This window comes from Dromiciops gliroides, chromosome 2, assembly GCF_019393635.1.
Source record: "Dromiciops gliroides isolate mDroGli1 chromosome 2, mDroGli1.pri, whole genome shotgun sequence".
NCBI classification, from domain to species: domain Eukaryota; kingdom Metazoa; phylum Chordata; class Mammalia; order Microbiotheria; family Microbiotheriidae; genus Dromiciops; species Dromiciops gliroides.
Genome location: NC_057862.1, coordinates 431,088,714 through 431,107,260, shown reverse-complemented (window position 1 = coordinate 431,107,260; position 18,547 = coordinate 431,088,714). Strand labels below are relative to the sequence as shown.

General features: G+C 43.9%; 1 pseudogene; it reads right to left on the bottom strand.

Annotated features, from left to right (window-relative positions):
* Positions 1-17,764: 17,764 nt before the first annotated feature.
* LOC122739038 lies at positions 17,765-18,038 on the bottom strand (annotated as a pseudogene).
* Positions 18,039-18,547: the final 509 nt, after the last annotated feature.

Below are 18,547 nucleotides of genomic sequence, written 5' to 3'. Positions count from 1 at the left end.
CAATAAAAGTGGAGTGACAGTGTCAGACTGGGAATCCTTGTGGCTATATAGGGGTGAGTTTCCAGAGAATGCTTGGAGTCCTTTGGGCTGCTCTGTCAGAGGCCTGGGGGATGGAAGGTGGGGTGGGTGGAAATGAGCAGACCCCTAGGTGAAACTCCTAAACCGACTGTCCACTTGTGAGGAGCCTCAGGCCTTGGCATGGGCTGCTTGGTCAGAGGTCTGTTTGTGCCTCTTTCCCACGCCCTCTCCAGATGGCACAGCTCCAAGCCTGCTTATACGGCCCTTGGAGAAGGCGGCCCTTCTCCTTTCTGGATTTATTGGGGGTTTAATAATCACCATTAGACTGTTTACAGGGGCAGCTGCTTCAAAGCCCTCTCTTCACTGGCCTACTTGTTAAACACTCCCCCACACCCTCTGTGAGGTTGGGGAGCTGGCACAAGGCTCCAGATCTAAAAAACAGACTAGCTTATTGGGGCTAGGATGGCATTAGAACCCTGGTCTCACACCCTCAGTACCACAGGGACTTTCTGAAGTTCCTTTTTACCTCTCATAAACCCACCACAAGACACAAGTCCAGAGATTGGGACACTGTTGAACAGTCAGTTGTTTACTGGAAATAGTCAGAGTATATAGGCTGGTGGTGGAGGCAGAGGGACTGATTATCCACACCCCAGCTGGAAGGGTAGGTTAAGGAGACAGAGGGGATGCTTCCTTGCGGTGAGGATACCTGGGAACCACTCCAGAGACTAGGAAGGGTAGCCAGCTATTCCCTGGTACCACTGAGAACCAAACCCAGGGAAACTGGCTTGGATTGCATCTAGAAGGAACAAAGTTAGATTTCCTGGGATTGAAGGACTGAGGTATCACTGAGGTATAGTGAGAGCATGTTCACTGGCAATTGTTTAGAGAGGATCATTGACATAGAACGGTTCACAGGAAAATTTTCAACAGTGAGAAGGGGCAAAAAGCCTAGAGAAATCCAAATGTGGAAGGCTTTCAGACATCACTTAATCTAATCCCCTCTATTTATAGATGGGGCAACAGAAAGCCAATTTAATTCAGATTGTTTCAGCACATATTTATTAGGCACCTACTGGTATAGAATATTGTTAGGCACAAGGGAGAAATACACAATTCAGACAAAACATGTTTCCTGCCCTCATGGAGTTTGTACTCTAGGAGAGGGATAAGATATAAAAAGAAAACTATGTCTTCCCAGAATGGAGAAGACATTTCTCTACCATTATTTCTCAGTCTCCTTTGCAAGTTTGTTATCCATGAACCACTCTTTTTTTTGGGGGGGGGCAGGGCAATGGGGGTTAAGTGACTTGCCCAGGGTCACACAGCTAGCAAATGTCAAGTGTCTGAGGCTGGATTTGAACTCAGGTCCTCCTGAATCCAAGGCCAGTGCTTTATCCACTGCACCACCTAGCTGCCCGCTATGAACCACTCTTGAAGTGAGGGTAGACCCCAGAACTCTGTCCTGGGGGTCCCTCTCCTCCCTGTCCCCTTTCCCTTCTTCCCCTCATCTTGTCTTCCCTCCCCTCTTCTCCTTCCTTTCCCTTGCCTTGCCTTCTCTTTCGGAGATCTCATCAGCTCCCATGGATTAAATCTACATATCTAGCCCTTGTCTCTATCAGGAATTCCCAGTCTTACCCTTCACTGACAGCTCGAACTTGATATATCCTTAAGGGCATATGAATTCTTAGCACCTAGCACATTACCGGGCACATAGTAGGAGCTTAATAAAGACTCATTGATTGATTCCAGTTTGATGGGGAGGAAAAACCTATAAGATTTTTTTTTTTTTTTTTGGTGAGGCAATTGGGGTTAAGTGCCTTGCCCAGGGTCACACAGCTAGTAAGTGTTAAGTGTCTGAGGCAAACCTATAAGATTTAAAGTCTCAGGACCTGTATTCAAATTTCAGCTCTGCTACTTATTATCCACATGACCTTGAACAAGCCACTTAACCTAAGGGCCTCAGTTTCTTCATCTTCATGTAAAATGAGGGATGAGGAAGAACTAGGTGTTCTTTAAGGTCCTCCCTGATCTAAATCCTATGACTTGCCTGAGGTCATATAGTGGCAAAATTGGGAGTGAGGCCCAGGTTCCCAATCTAGTCCTTTCCATTAAGTTGGCATCTCTTCACACACACACACACACACACACACACACACACACACACACACACATCTTGTCTCCCCTAATAAGAAACTTAAGCTCCTTGAAGGACAGGACAGGGATGGGGTATGGTTCATATGGAAGCCCTACCTGGTGCCTCTCCAATAATATCCCATAGGTAGCCTTTGGCCCCTCTCCACTCCTACCCCCCATCAGCCTATGTTGTCCCTAGATCTTCATATTGCAGCCTAGTCTTCCTCTCTCTCTCTCCTCCCCAGGGCAGTCCAGTTTTCTGGTTCTCTAAGCTTGAAGGAGGGGATGACGTCTGGAGCTTTCCCTGGGTCCCGGACCCAGTGTCTCGATTTCACAAATTGCTGCAGGCAGGGCAGTCTGGGTCTATGATTGTACACCAAATCTTCCCTTTGAAGAGCTCATTCATTCTCCCAAGGCTAGATTGATCTGAGGCTGGGGCTGGGGATGGGGGTGGAGAGAGGGAGCATCTGCTTCTCTCTGCCTTTCCCACATAAGCCCAGCTCCTCCTGGACACCCAAATTCATTACAAATTCATTACTATCCAGAGACTACTGCCCCTACACACCAGTACAGAATGCCCTCCGGGACTTAGGGGGAAAGATTCTTTGTAATGTATTGGCAAAGCTATTGCCCAAGCAGCCTCCGGGAGGGCTGGGGAGACCACAGACCAAAGGGGCCACAAGAGCCAGAGCCAGAGGACACCATCTGGGGGCTTCAGCCTCAGCCCTAAGGTTCTGTTGATGCCCACCCAGGGTCACAGACAGAAGGTTCTCAAAGCCTCTGTAGCCTCAAGAGACATTGCATTTATATTCTATTGCAATTCAATTCTCTAAACTGAGGTTGGGAGGTGGGGTGGGGGTTGGATTGCTGAGCTGTCACTCACTTTGTGGAGGGTTAATTCCCCTAGGGAGCACTGGTCTGCCTGGGGAAAGGACCAAAAGAAATGGAAAATGAGTCAGTCAGGGTCTGGGAGAAAGCCGCCATTGCTGTCACTTCCTTTCCCTTAATCCCATCCACACTCTTTGTGTAATGCCCAAGCAGACCCTGCACCTTAGAGGGATGGAAAGCTGCTGGCTTTGTAATTTGTAATGACAATTCTGGGATGGGGGGGTGGGGTGGGGAGGTGCAGTTTGGGGCTTAGAAACTGAGAAGAAGGGTACCAATAGTTTACATTTACGAGGTCTGTTTAGGAGGGACAGAGGGACAGGCTGTGAGTGGTAACTGGTTCAGTTGGTTTGTCTAATGTCTAGGCCACGCATCATGTGTGTTTGTATTTCTTGATGTCTGGGTATGTGTCAATCTGTGTGTGGGTTTCTCTGTGTCTTTGAGGTGGCATCTCGTGTAATGGAAAGAATACAGGACTTGGAATCAAGCGATCTGGTTCTAATCTCATCTCTGGCATGAGTTCCCTGGGAGACTTTGCACAAGTCACTTTCCCTCTCGTTTTTTCCTTGTCTGTAAAATAAAGCAGTTGGACAAGCTAATCTTTAGGACCCCCTCAAAGTTTAAATCCAATGATCCTATAATCTCCCCAGATCTAAGATCCACTAGTTGGCCCAATGCCTCCTCCTGCCCCACCCCCCCTCAGTTTCAAGCCCCAGCCCAGATGGACAGGCACCCGCCCCAGGGTGGGTGACTCTGACCAGGCGTCGCTTCCCTGGGCTGCCTCCCAGGAGGCTCCTGCAGAGGACACAGCAAGGACCAATTTCCCAGCCCTTTCTTCTCAGCAAACAAAGCCTAGCGCTGGCCATATGCTGCCCGTGAGGCTGGGGCTTTGATTTGCCTGGGACAAGGAGGCTGGGTTGTCACCCAACACCAGGGCGGGTCCTTGAAGGGTGGAGCTCAAGTCAGCTCCCCTTTTATCATTGGGGATTCCTGCTCTCCTTGCTCAGGCACTCCTCTCTCTTTTCTAGGTATCATGTAGTACCCCTTGACCTCCAACTACCAGGATCTGCCATCCCCCAAAGTGCTCCCTACTGTGGACTCTTCTCTCCTTTGCTCTCATAACCTGCTCTCAGGAGCTTCCCTCTTGGAAACTCACTTTCCAGTCAATGGTTGGTAATACTTAGTCCAGTGTGGGTCCTTGCTAGAGGCACTTGATATGCCCACAAGTAGCCAGAGGCTGAAGTGGCATAGTAGGGGAGGTGGGGTGGCAGGGCAATGGGTTGTGTGGGTCACTTCATCAGGAGAACAGCAGAAATTTTTGTTTCCACTCCTCCCTCCATGTCTGGCCAGTGCCCTGGTCATCATAAGGGTAAGGAATAATCACTTCAGGCATAATTAAGCAGGAAAAACCTTTTCCTACTGAGGATGAAAACACTGAGCTTCAATTATAGCTAGGGGGGCAGCTAGGTGGTACAGTGGATAAAGCACTGGCCCTGGATTCAGGAGGACCTGAGTTCAAAGCCGGCCTCAGACACTTAACACTTACTAGCTGTGTGACCCTGGGCAAGTCACTTAACCCCCATTGCCTCTCAAAAAACCCCAAAAAACAAAAACAAACAATTATAGCTAGGAGGATTTAGGATACATAAGAAGGACTTTAGGGAAGGGGGACTGGAGATGAAAATAGCACTCCAGAGAAAGTACAGGGAGTGAATATGTTTTCGGGGGGAGTCTCTAAAGAAAATAGTTTGGGCTCAGAATAATTAGTCTAATGCTAAGAAGGCCCTAATGTTGGCCCCAGACTAACCCCTAACCACTGTTACAGACTAACTACTAACCCTAGCTATGGACAGAGCTCTAACCATAGCCACAGACAGGGCCCTGCGTCTGGCTGCTGACTGACCCTCAATCCTTAACCCAGGCCACAGACCAACATGACAGACCAACAAAATGAGTCTGTAGGTCTCAAGGGAGACCCCGTGAGAAAGAATGTATGGATAGGTCAGTGCAGTCTTGCCCACTGCTAGAAACGCAGTTCCTACTGATCTCCAGAAGTATTGCCCATTCCTCTGCCCCACCCCGAAATACACACAGACACAGGCACACGCACTCTCCCCTCTGCACCCCTCCCAACTCCTCCCCACAGAGGCTGGCCCCTTCCCCTCTGTCAGCACCCAGGGGATGTACTGTTGTCCTCTTCCATCTTCCTGGGGCTGGGTATTTTAGGGGCCACATCACTTTCCCTTCTATTCTCTCTTTCTTTCTTTCTTTCTTTTTTTTTAGTGAGGCAATTGGGATTAAGTGACTTGCCCAGGGTCACACAGCTAGTAAGTGTTAAGTGTTTGAGGTCAGATTTGAACTCAGGTAATCCTGACTCCAGGGCCGGTGCTCTATCCACTGTGCCACCTAGCTGCCCCTCTATTCTCTCTTTCAACACCATCCCAGCGGGTTGCAAAGACTATCAAGAAGCGAGCCAGGGAAGGGCACGGAGACTGGACATCGGGGCCTCGAATTCCTCCGTCCCAGATAACTCTGCGCTTCCTCTCTATGCCCCATGGAATCCCACCCTCTCTTGACCCTTCTGTCCTGTGCTCAGCCCGACAGAAGCCTCCTGAGGCAGGTGTGATATCCCCCAAGAATAAGATGAGGTTTAAAGTGCATGTCAGTTAACATTGCCATCATCATTATTTATGCCCTGTGAACATCTTTGGGGTCAGACGGGAGATGGGCTGAGGTCTCTAATTTGGAAAACTGCTTTGAAGCTTCCTTGCCTTGGCTCCTCCCTTCAGACAGAGCCCTCATCACACCACCATCAGCTTATCGCATTAATGTCAAGGTGCCCAGCGCCCTCATGTGGGCTATCTCAGGACTGCAAGGAGCCTGACTTGCTTACCTCTGCCCTCCCCCCCCCCCCAAAAAAAAAAAAAGTTTTGTTGGAGTGTTACTGGCGGGACCAAAAGCTTGGTCTAACTTTGAGAGAAATGTAATCTGCAAACAGGGACTTCATCTAAGCCCCAGTTGAAAATTTTTAAATGCTTCCCCCTTTCCAGGGTGAGGGACTGTGAGATATGGCTAACGTGGGAGGAGGCTGGGAAGGGGCCTGTGAAGGAATGGGGGCTCTCTGTAGGGATGAGGTCTCGGTGAAGTAATGGGGGACCCACTGAGGAGGAAGGTGACTCAGTGCTTGGAAGATGGGCTCAGTGATGGAGATGAACATTGAGAACCTGAGTCCTCAGTATGAATAGGGGCTCCTGGAAGATGTGGCGCTCACTGGTAGGATGGGTATTCATTAAGGGGGATGAGGCAGCGAGGTGGCACAGTGGATAAAGCACTGGCCCTGGATTCAGGAGGACCTGAGTTCAAATCCAGCCTCAGACACTTGACACTTACTAGCTGTGTGACCCTGGGAAAGTCATGTCCCTCCCCCCAAAAAATAAATGTTTAAAAGAAAAAAGGGGTGAAGAGGCTCATTAGGGAAATGGGAGCATATTGAGAAGATGAGGATCAGGGAGGGGTTCTCAGATTCACAGTGAGGAGTTTGGGGTTTGGGGTTTCCTGTGGGGATGAGGACAGTGAAGTAATAGGGCCTCAATAAGGGAGAGGAGGGTTAAGAGAAGGAGATGGGGAAGCAGTTAGGTGGTGCAGTGGATAGAGCACTGGCTCTGGATAAAGGAGGACCTGAGTTCAAATCTGACCTCAGACACTTGACACTAGTTGTGTGACCCTGGGCAAGTCACTTAAGCCTCATTGCCCTGAGAGAGAGAGAGAGAGAGAGAGAGAGAGAGAGAGAGAGAGAGAGAGAGAGAGAGAAGGAGATGGGCATTTAGTGAGGATAGGGGTTCAATAAGGGGGATCAGTATTCAGTCATAAGGGAATCAGTTAAAGGTTTGGGGGTTAAGTAAGGTAGGGCTTGAGCTCAGAGGGAAGAGTTCAGGGATTGGGGGGCGAGGGTTTCTGTGGGAATAAAGGCTCAGTAAGAAAAATCCTCATCCTGGATCATTGCCTTGTCATGACAGAGGGGCTTTCATAGCTCAATGAAACCATGAGCAATATAGTGCAGTGTTACCCAAGATGGACAGGTCATAGTAGAAGGTTCTGACAAAAAGTGATCCACTGGAGAAGGAAATGGCAAACCACTCCAATATTTTTGTCAGGAAAACCCCATGGACAGTATTAAAACGTTAAAAGACATGATATCAGCATGCTATGGTCCACAAGATCACAAAAAGCTGGACACAACTGAACAACAACAACAAGGAAAATAGGCAATTGCTGGAAGGCACAGGGATGTCTTCAGTTCAGCTTAGACTCAGTCTTTACCTAATCTTCTGATTCAGTTCCCAAATCAGTCTCCATGTCCAAGACTATTCTTAGCCCCTCTGAAGTCCAGGTAACTCTAACTTTACCTTAGCAATTGATTGGCTTAAGCTAGGAACTCCACAATTCTGCCAGTCCTATGAGATCCCCAGATACCATGAACCATTTTATAGGATTGGGGAGATGGGGTCCCAGAATGGTCTGTTCTAGGTCTGCTGAAAGTTGGGGCCAACCCCTACCCTTCTCACTGACTTTCATTCTGGTACCTGCAAAACATTGACCTGCTCTGTCATCTCCACTGTATTATTTATTTATTTATTTATTGTTTTGTTCGTTTGTTTGTTGTTTTGTTTTTTGCGGGGCAATGAGGGTTAAGTGACTTGCCCAGGGTCACACAGCTAGTGTCAAGTGTCTGAGGCTGGATTTGAACTCAGGTCCTCCTGAATCCAGGGCCAGTGCTTTATCCACTGTGCCACCTAGCTGCCCCCTCGTTTGTTTTTGCTGGGCAATGAGGGTTAAGTGACTTGCCCAGGGTCACACAGCTAGCAAGTGTCAAGTGTCTGAGACTGAATTTGAACTCAGGTCCTTCTGAATCCAAGGCCAGTGCTTTATCCACTGCGCCACCTAGCTGCCCCCTGTATTATTTATTTTCAACTTCTGGTCTACTGCTTCTTCCCTACTGCCCACAAACATGCCCATGTCTCTCCCATCCTCAAAAACACCTCATTCATGGGGCAGCTAGGTGGTGCAGTGGATAAAGCACCAGCCTTGGATTCAGGAGGACCTGAGTTCAAATTTGGCCTCAGACACTTGACACTTGCTAGCTGTGTGACCCTGGGAAAGTCACTTAATCCCCATTGCCCTGCAAAAAACCCCAAAAAAACACCTCATCCTCCCATCCTGGCTAACTATCATCCTATAGCTAGCCTGTCCTTTGTGGCTAAACTCCCTTGAAAAGTCCATCTACAAGAGGTGCCTTCACTTCTCTCCTCTCACTCTCTTCTTAACTCTTTACAATCTGGCTTCTTACTTCATCATTTCATTGAAACTGTTCTCTTGGGGGGCAGCTAGGTGGTGCAGTGGATAAAGCACCTGCCCTGGATTCAGGAGTACCTGAGTTCAAATCTGGCCTCAGACACTTGACACTTACTAGTTGTGTGACCCTGGGCAAGTCACTTACCCTTATTGCCCTGCAAAAAAAAAAAGAAAGAAAGAAACTGTTCTCTTCAAAGTTACCAATGCGGGGTGGCTAGGTGGCACAGTGGATAAAGCACCGGCCCTGGATTCAGGAGGACTTGAGTTCAAATCCGGCCTCAGACACTTGACACTTACTAACTGTGTGACCTTGGGCAAGTCACTTAACCCCCATTGCCCCGCAAAAACAAACAAAAAACCCCCAAAGTTTCCAATGATTTTTTTTTTGCAGGGCAATAAGGGTTAAGTGACTTGCCCAGGGTCACACAGCTAGTAAGTGTCAAGTGTCTGAGGCCGGATTTGAAGTCAGGTCCTCCTGACTCCAGGGCCGGTGCTCTATCCACTGTGCCACCTAGCTGCCCCCATCAATGATCTTTTAATTGCCAGATCCAATGGCCTTCTCTCAGCCATATTTCTCCTTGATCTCTCTTCAGTCTTTGCCACTGTTGATCATCCTTTTCTCTTTGACTATTTCTTCCCTCCAGGTTTTTAGAATACCACTTTCTCCTGGTTCTCCTACCTAAAAGACTCCTTCTCAGTTTCCTTTCCTGGATTTCATCCAGATCATACCTTCTCACTGTGGGTGTCCTACAGGGCTCTGTCCTGAGACAGCTTCTCCCTCTCTACTACTTCCCTAGGTGATCTCATCAGCTCCCATGATTTAATTACCATCTCTATGCTGAGGATTTTTAAATCAATGGATCCTGGTCTAACCTCTCCTGATCTCCAGTCTCATGTTTCCAACTGCCTTTCAGACATCTCAAACTGGATGTCTTGTAGTTATTGTAAACTCAACATGTACAAAACAGAACTCATTATCTATCCCCTTCCCAAACCTGCCCACACTCTTACCTTTCCTATTACTGTAGAGGGCACTACAATCCTCCCAGTCCCTCAAAACCTAGGAGTCATCTTCAGCTTCTTACTATCTTCCCTCCTACTCTGCCATAGACAGTCTGTGTCCAAGGCCTGTCAGTTTCAGTTTCACCTTTGTAATATAGCTTGAATATATCCCCTTCTCTCTTCTGATACTGTCATCACTTCATGTCTGCTTAGTCAGCCTTGTGAGAAAATAATAATAATGGATTGCTTGCAGGGACCCAGAGATCAGTTTCTCATTCCTTTCTCTCCTCTTCCCCCCCCCCCCCCCACTCTAGAAAGCCTAGTTCTCCTAGATCTAGGACAAACCCCAGGGAACAAAAGAAATGGAGATAAATTCTTTTGTTTAGCTCAGAGAAGCACAGACTGTATCAAACCACACCTAGATAATGGACTTTGCCTTAAGCAACTCGATCTTTTGCATACTTTTCCCAGATATCATCTATACAGTTCATTTTAATGTGGAACATCTTCAAATCATGCCAACCAATGGAATTGAATGATGCTAACCAATTAGCTTTGATCAATGTATAATGACCCGCCTCTATCAAAACAGAATGAAAATCCTGGGAAGACTCCAGGAGCTCATGCTAGCTGGCATGCTGAAGCTCTCTCCCTGCTCTCTCTACCACTAGGCCTGAGACCATGAGAAGTTAGACACATGTGGTCAATCCTTTACTGGCATAATATTAATAAAATAATAATATGCTTACCCCAAATTGATATATAGCAATACTAGCTAATTATTAAAAAAAAAAAACACAGCCTCAAGTCTCTCCCCACTCCAATCTATCCTTCATTTGGCCACTAAAGTGACTTTCTTAGAATGCACATATAACTATGCCACTCTCTTGTTTAATAAACTCCAATGGCTCCCTATCACTTTCAGGATCGTATACAAAATCCTCTCCTTGGCATTCTAGCCTTCTTGTACCTTTCCTTTCTTCTTATACCTACTTCCTGCCCCACACTCTTTGATCCAGTGACACTAGCTTCCTTGTTGTTCCATGAACAAGACATTTTCTCTCTTGGCTCCAGGTATTTTCTCTTGCTGTCCCCCAGACCTGGTTTCCTTGGCTTCTTTTAAGTCCCAACTAAAATCCCATCTTTCCTAGTCCTTCTTAATTCTAGTCCCTTCCATCTGTTAATTATTTCCTATTTATCCTATATGTAGCCTGTTTGTACATATTTATTTTCTTGTTCCCCTCCCCCCAATCAGATTAAGAACTTTTTTTTTTTTTTGGTTTTTGGTTTTTTGCAGGCAATGGGGGTTAAGTGACTTGCCCAGGGTCGCACAGCTAGTAAGTGTCAAGTGTCTGAGGCCGGATTTGAACTCAGGTACTCCTGAATTCAGGGCCGGTGCTTTAACCACTGCGCCATCTAGCTGCCCCCAGATTAAGAACTTTTTGATGGCAGAGACTGTCTTTTACCTCTTTGTATCTCCAATACTTAGCATAGTGCCTGGCACATAGTAGGTGCTTTATACATCTTTATTGGCTGACTGCTTTCAAAGAAAAATGATAGATCAGAGAATAAATTCAGGGGCAGCTAGGTGGCGCAGTGGATAAAGCACCGGCCCTGGATTCAGGAGGAACTGACTTCAAATCTGGTCTCAGACACTTGACACTCACCAGCTGTGTGACCTGGGGCAAGTCACTTAACCCTCATTGCCCTGCCCCCCCCAAAAGAGAATAAATTCAGATTTAATCTATTATTTCTATGAAAACTGGATGGATTTTTTCTTTAAGTACTTTACTTATGTTGGCAAGTGTTTCACTTAAAAAAAAAATCCCAGAAACTATGGAAATATTTAAATATGCAAAAATCTACGTCATACTGTCCAGGAGACCGATCTTGAATTATGTTTGTGAACTTTCACATAAGAAATCGAGTGGTTCCTTTCTTATTCCTGGAGTAGCACCACCCCCTAGTGGCCAGTAAAGGCTCTAACTCCACTGATACTTCCTACTGGTGGACTCTGAGGTCCTTTCCAGTTCTAAATTTGTGTTAATTAGCAGGGACACGTAGGGCCTCTGATACTAGTGCTGCAAAAAGGAACCTAGATGGTTCCTTCTATGTTGCCCGTGTCCCCCGTGGTGCTTTCCCTATTGGACCTTTGGGGGAAACTAAGGGTAAGAAGGGATAGGAAGGAGGTGATCTTTCCATAACGGTGATTGACAAGTTTAGGCTCTCAAAGTCTAATCCTCAAGTGCTGAGAAACTGAAGCATATTTGTTCTCCTTTGTTAGTGGTAGGAAGGCTTGGTCTGTCTATCTATTTATCCATGCATTTGACATTTCTTCTGTATGCTTAGCACCATGCGGTGCCAGAAGAAGGCTGGAGCATCTGGTAAGGAAGGAGGAGGCATTTTCTTGTCCTGGTCTCCCCAAAGTCTTATGTTTGTAAAGAGATTCTGGTCCTTGATTCCATGTGGCTGGACTCTTTGTTAATTCAACCCAGATTTGTCTTCAGCCCAGCCATAGGAATGGTGGCCTGGGCATTAAAAAGAAAAAAGTATGATGAACAATAACAAAAAGCCAATAGCAAAACCAACTCTAACTATGCCCTTTTATCTACTTAGCCACAGATAAAATATTTTTATATAAGTTTATATTGATATCATTGGTTTTTCTATTACCATAATTTACTCTCTCAGAAAGCCATCTCATATAACAAATATTTTAACAGAAAAAAAAGGAAAGAAAAAGAAAAGAAGAATCAGCTTAATTGTCTAATACAGTGAAAAAGTCTGAAAATAAGTCTTGCACTTGTGGAACTTCTACCTTTGCAAAGGGGTAAAGGTATCTTCTATCTCTTCTTGGGAGCCATGCTTATCTTTTGTAATTTTGTAACATCCACTTTTGATTTTGAGGGGGGGTGGTGATTGTTCTTTCTTTTTACTTTGTTGTAGTTATTTGATATATTGTTTCCTTTTGTTGTTGTTCAATTGTGACTGACCCTTTGTGATTTCCTTTGGAGTTTTCTTGCCAAAGTATTACCGGTTCCTTCTCTAGCTCATTTTACAGATGAAGAAACTGAGGCAAACAGGGGTTAAGTGACTTTCCCAGGGTCACATAGCTAGTGTCTGAGACTGGATTTGAACTCAGGGCTTCCAAAGTCCAGGCCTGTCACTCTATCCATTGTGCTCCATAGCTGCTTCTACTGCTTACTTTTCTCTGCATCAATTCATGGAGCTCTTTCCATGCTTCTCTGTAGTTATCCTGTTCATCATTTCTTATGGTACGGTAACATTCCATTACACTCATGTCCTATGATTTGTATAAAGTGTTTTTTACATGCCATTCTTCTGCCTTCTTCTCATTACATGATTTCAACTGTTTCCCCACATTTATTATTTTAATGGTGCAGTAATACTAAATTCCAATTATATTGACATATTCCAGCTTGTTCAGCTATTCTCCCACTATTGGACACGGACTATTTTTCTTATTATATGTGAGGCAAAGGGACAGGACCTGTGATTTCCTTGGAGTAGTACCTAGAGCACTGAGCAGCTGTGACTCATTCAGGGTCATTCAGCCAATATGGGTCAGAGGCAAGATTTGAACATAAGTCCTTCTGGGCTTCAAGGCTGACTCTTAAACCACTGTTCTATGCTGCATCTCATTTACAAATTGTTTGGAAATAGATTCATAAATCCAAGATTATTTGGGGGAGGGGAAGGAGGGAAGGCACCAGCAGCTGGAAAGGATCAAGAAAGGCCTGGAGTAGAAGGAAACATGAGCTGAGCTCTTGAACAACTCCTTTTTCCTTTTTCTTTTCCTTCCTCCCTCCCTCCCTCCCTCTCTTTCTTCCTTCCTTCTCCTCTCTTTCTCTCTCTGAAACTGTTTATCAAAATATATAGGAAAAGCCTTTTTCTTTCCTAGAGTGCTCTAACACAATATATATCATGTTACAGGAATCGCGATTTACAATATCTTTTCAGGGAAAAGGAATGACAGGTAATTCAAAATGAGATAAAAGAAACATCCAATTTCTGATGCTAGGGCACTGTACTGGCTCAACACCTGGTCTACAATTGAAATTCAATGGCAAAGACTCTGTCTTCTTCCTATTTGTAGAGATTTGTATTCATATTATTTTTCACCATTAGGAATGGGGATTCTCCGTGGGGCTTTTTAAGCTTTGCCCAGTGATTTCTGGAACCAAATCTAGATTCTATCTTCCTCCAAATTCAATTTCTGAGCCAGGTCTTCTGTGACATCAATACCAGAGTAGGAGTTTAAAGAAACACCTACTCTGTGCCAGCGACTTTGCTAGGTGCTGAGATAAATTTTTTTAAAAAAATGAAATGCTTCTTACCCTCCAAAAGGTCATATGTATATAAATAAGTAATTACAAGATATTTTTAAAGTGCAAAGTAATTTCAAGGGTAAGCAGGAGAGGCCTTCTGTGGAAGGTGATCCTTGAGCTGAGCCTTGAAGGAAACTAGGGTTTCAAGAAGCAAAGGGAAAACAACATTCCAGGCAGAGGAGTCAACTTGTGCAAAGGTATAGGGACAGGTGCTGGTATGTTTTATATACGGAGTAGTAAGCTGTCAGTTTGGCTAGGATGATCATAGGACATGTAAGAAATGTATAATAAAAATGGAAAAATAGACTGGTACCACACTATGAAGGTTTTTAAATGCCAGATGGAGTTTGTATTTTATCTTAGAGGTAATAGGGAGCCGTGGTTGCCTCTTGAGCAGGGAAGTGACAAGATATGTCAATATCTTCAGATATTGTCAATCTGGCAGCTATGTGGAGAGGGGAGAGATTGGATGTAGGAGACCTATTAGGGTGCTAGTGCAACAGTCTAGGTGAGAAGTGATGAAGGCCTGAATTAGGGTGGTTGTAAGTGTGAGTGGAGAGAAGATGGATGCAAGAGATGTTGTTGAGGTAGACTTGACAAGACTTGGCAACTGATTAAATATAGAGGTTGAGTGAGAGTCAAAAGTGGAGGTGGGAGCAAACCTGGATGACTAGAAGAATGGTGATGCCCTCAACAGAAACAGAAAACCAAATCTTCTGTGAGTAAAATCATGGGGTAGACAGTTCTGGTTGTGAGGAAATAATGGGATTTAGCAGATACTCAAAGACCCATTTGGAGATTAATCAAGGCTGATTGAATCAAGTGAGAGTGATTGACTCCTGATTGGATTGTAATCACACCTGGCTATCCCTTAAGAGGGTATTGTTCTCAGAAGCTAGACTGTGAACTCAACTTGAGAACACCTTCAAAGACAATGGATTTGGATGACAACAACCAATCAGCTTGAAGCAGTGTGTAAGGACTGCCTCTGTTCCAGACCTATAAAAAGCTTCCACAATCAGCTTGCTGGGGAGTTCCTGATTAAAGCAGGCTCCTGGAGGAGGATTTGAGGAAGAACCCAACCAGGCTGGAACTCTATGTGAGATAGGCCTTTTCTTAACTTTCTGAACTCCATGTTAATACCTGTATGTTTTTGTTTTGTTTTTTTTAGTGAGGCAATTGGGGTTAAGTGACTTGCCCAGGGTCACACAGCTAGTAAGTGTGTGTTAAGTGTCTGAGGCCGGATTTGAACTCAGGTACTCCTGACTCCAGGGCCGGTGCTCTATCCACTGCACCACCTAGCTGCCCCAATACCTGTATGTTTTAATAAATGTTTAATGCCCAAAGACTGGTGCTGAAGCTTCTAATTTAAGGCGACCACAATTTAGATTTTAAACATCACATGGTAGCCTGTTCTTTCTGCCCTTGCCCTCCTTTTGTTCTAATAAAGGGAGTACCTCCTTCCCAAAGCTTTGCTAACTCATTTCCCTCATTGGATCACCAACCAGGTCAACATTAGAGCTCTTTTTGGAGGTTTCATTTCCTTTTCCTTTTCTTTTCTTTCTTTTTTTTTTTTGTGCTGGGCAATGGGAGTTAAGTGACTTGCCCAGGGTCACACAGCTAGTCCGTGTCAAGTGTTTGAGGTCAGATTTGAACTCAGGTCCTCTTGTATCCAGGGCTGGTGCTTTATCCACTGTGCCACCTAGTTGCACCCTTGGAGGTTTCATTTCAAGAAATATTTATTAAGCTCTTCTAGACATGTTCAGAGTCCTGTACTGGGCAAGCAGGTGATAAAAGTTTAGATAGGACACAGTTCTTGCCCTCACAGAGCTTATCACCTATTACACTGATAGATCATTTATACAGATAACTGTAATACAAAACACACGATGCCTATAGGAGAGAATCTAAAGTCTTGGGGATAGGGATTGGTCATTAACAGGGTTGGTGTTAGGAGGAAGTACTATTTAAGTCAGACAGAATTCAATCAGTAAAGGATACCAAGGTTTTGAACATATGGAGGGTAGAACTGAATTAAAGTACAACTGATGGGAAGTTTTGTGGAATCATAATAGCTGTTTCACATACATCAGCTGTGGGTGGTATGCTAAATTAAGAGTCAGGGAACCTGGGTTCAAATTTTACCTCTGAGGGCAGCTAGGTGGAGCAGTGGACAAAGCACTGGCCCTGGATGCAGGAGGACCTGATTTCAAATTTGGCCTCAGATACTTGACACACAATAGCTGTGTGACCCTGGGCAAGTCACTTAACCCTCATTACTCCGCAAAAAAACAAAAACAGAAACAAATTCTACCTCTGGGCCTCCATTCCCTCATTTTTAAAATGAAAGGTGTGGACTAGATTACTTTTAAAGTCTCTTTAGGGGCAGGTAGGTGGCATAGTGGATAAAACACTGACCCTAGATTCAGGAGGACCTGAGTTTGAATCCAGCCTTAGACACTTGACACTTACTAGCTGTGTACCCTGGGCAAGTCACTTAACCCCCATTGTTCTGCAAAAATAAATAAAGTCCCTTTAGTCTCTAGTTCTTTGATCATTTGATTTTTATAATAGCCCCAGAAGGTAGGCAGGGTAGAGGATCTCCCAATTTTCTAGATAAAGAAACCCAGGTTCCATGAAGAAAATGCAAAGTCACATGAGCAGTGAGTAGAAGTAGAACTAAAATCTTAGCTTCCTGATGCCTAGTATTTTCTATTATGCCTTAAAAGGTATTATAATTTGGAACTAAATTTTAAAAAATGTTTTAAATTGTTTTTATGTAATTGGAAAAAACTAATATATTATTTTTAAAAGTATTACATTTCAGGGGACAGCTAGGTGGAACAGTGGCTAAAGCCCTGGATTCAGGAGGACCTGAGTTCAAATCTGGCCTCAGACACTTGAAACTTACTAGCTGTGTGACCCTGGGCGAGTCACTTAACTCTCATTGCCTGCCCCCCCCAAAAGTATTACATTCCAAAACTATAATTTCATTAAAAACTGCCTCCGTGCCCAGTTATCCCTTTATGACTGCTTCTGAAAACAGAGAGGTGAGAGTAAGAATAGAGGAATATAAATCAATAGAGTTAGTTTGCTATGATCTTTTCCCCTGAGTTTATCATGACAATCATGACACATTTCTGTTTTATAAGTGCAGAAATGTGGCAGACAGAGAACTAGAAATAAAAGCAATGTGGCTCCAGGTTATGGCCTCATGATTTCTGCAGTATTTACTACATTATTTATAAACTAATGATTTATTAACCATCCCATGTAGCAAAATACTTAAGTTTGACTTTAATATAAATTCTGTCCCCTTGAAATTCTACATGGTATCATAACTTTTTTTTTGGTGTTATTTTATTTTATTTTTTAATTACATGTAAAGATTGTTTTCAGCATTCATTTTTCCAAGATTTTGAGTTCCAAATTTTTTTTCTCTTCCTTGCTTCCCTCTCCCCTCCCCAAGATGGCAGGCAATCAGATATAGGTTTTACACACACACACACACACACACACACACACACACACACACACACACACACACACACACACACATATATGGTATTATATCTTACAGTGTTTACTTTCAAGTTTTTTCATTTCATTCAAGTAAAATATTGACACCATATGTAAACACTTAAATGTACCATTCTAAAATACTTTTACCAAATTCAAGTGTAGTTCATCTGGAAAAGGAAAAAGAAGTCACTTTTATGTTTATTTTATGTTACGAACATGAACAATAAAACCCACTTCCAACAATGTAAATTAAGTGTTCTATACTACTTTATTCAAGTTATTCCCTGGATGAATGAAACATTCTAACCCTTTTGGATTCTTTGATCATTTTCAGTACTGTTGAGGGCAGGAGAGCTGTGCTGACAATGGGGCCAATCTGTTATACTTCATAATTCAGGCAATATGGTATTCAAAGGAATATTTACTGATGTCTGCAAAGAGTCTCAGTATTTGTAAAAGAAAAAAATTTCTTTTACATTGAGCTATGATGTTGTTGTTCTTTATGAAGGCTCAAATTATCCGGCTTTAAACTTTTCTTTGAACTTTAAGTAATCTCTCCTTTTATCGAAATGTTTAATCCACTGTTGAGAACAGCTTGATTCAAAAACACTTTTTACCTTTTTACACTTAGAGGCATCATCAGTATGTTCTAAGCACTTCCAAGTAGTCATCTTGAACTTCCCAGAAAATTTGCCTTTCTTTCATGGAAGGTGCTGTTATTTTTATTTCTGCTTTGAGGCCCTTCCAGTGTGACTCCTTCCAGTCACCCAACATTATAGTTTTTCATGCCACTTAGGCTGATTTTTGTTGTTGTTGAACAAAGCTGACTGAGTTGCCTGGCTTCAGCTCAGACATTTCTTATGGTCAGTGTAGAGGCTACCCATTTTACAGGTAGGACAACTGAGGACCAGTAAGTGTTAAGCAGCTATGTAATATCTAATAGTAGGCCTAGTTTCTTTTTTCCCTTTTTCCCTTTCCTTTCCTTTTCTTTCTTTCTTTCTTTCTTTCTTTTTTTTGCCTAGTTTCTTAACTTGTCATCTGGGCTGAGATGTGTAGCCCACTTTTCCCTTATGAACCCTTTGGGGACTCTGAGTTTGCCACTGCCTTATTTTTTTTTTTTTGTAAATAGTATTTTATTTTCCCAATTATATGTAAAGATAGTTTTCAACATTCATTTTTTATAAGATTTCGAGTTTCAAATTTTTTCTCCCTCTCTCCTATCCCCTCTCCCCAAGATGGCAATCAATCTGATATAGGTTATACATGTGCAATAATGTTAAGCA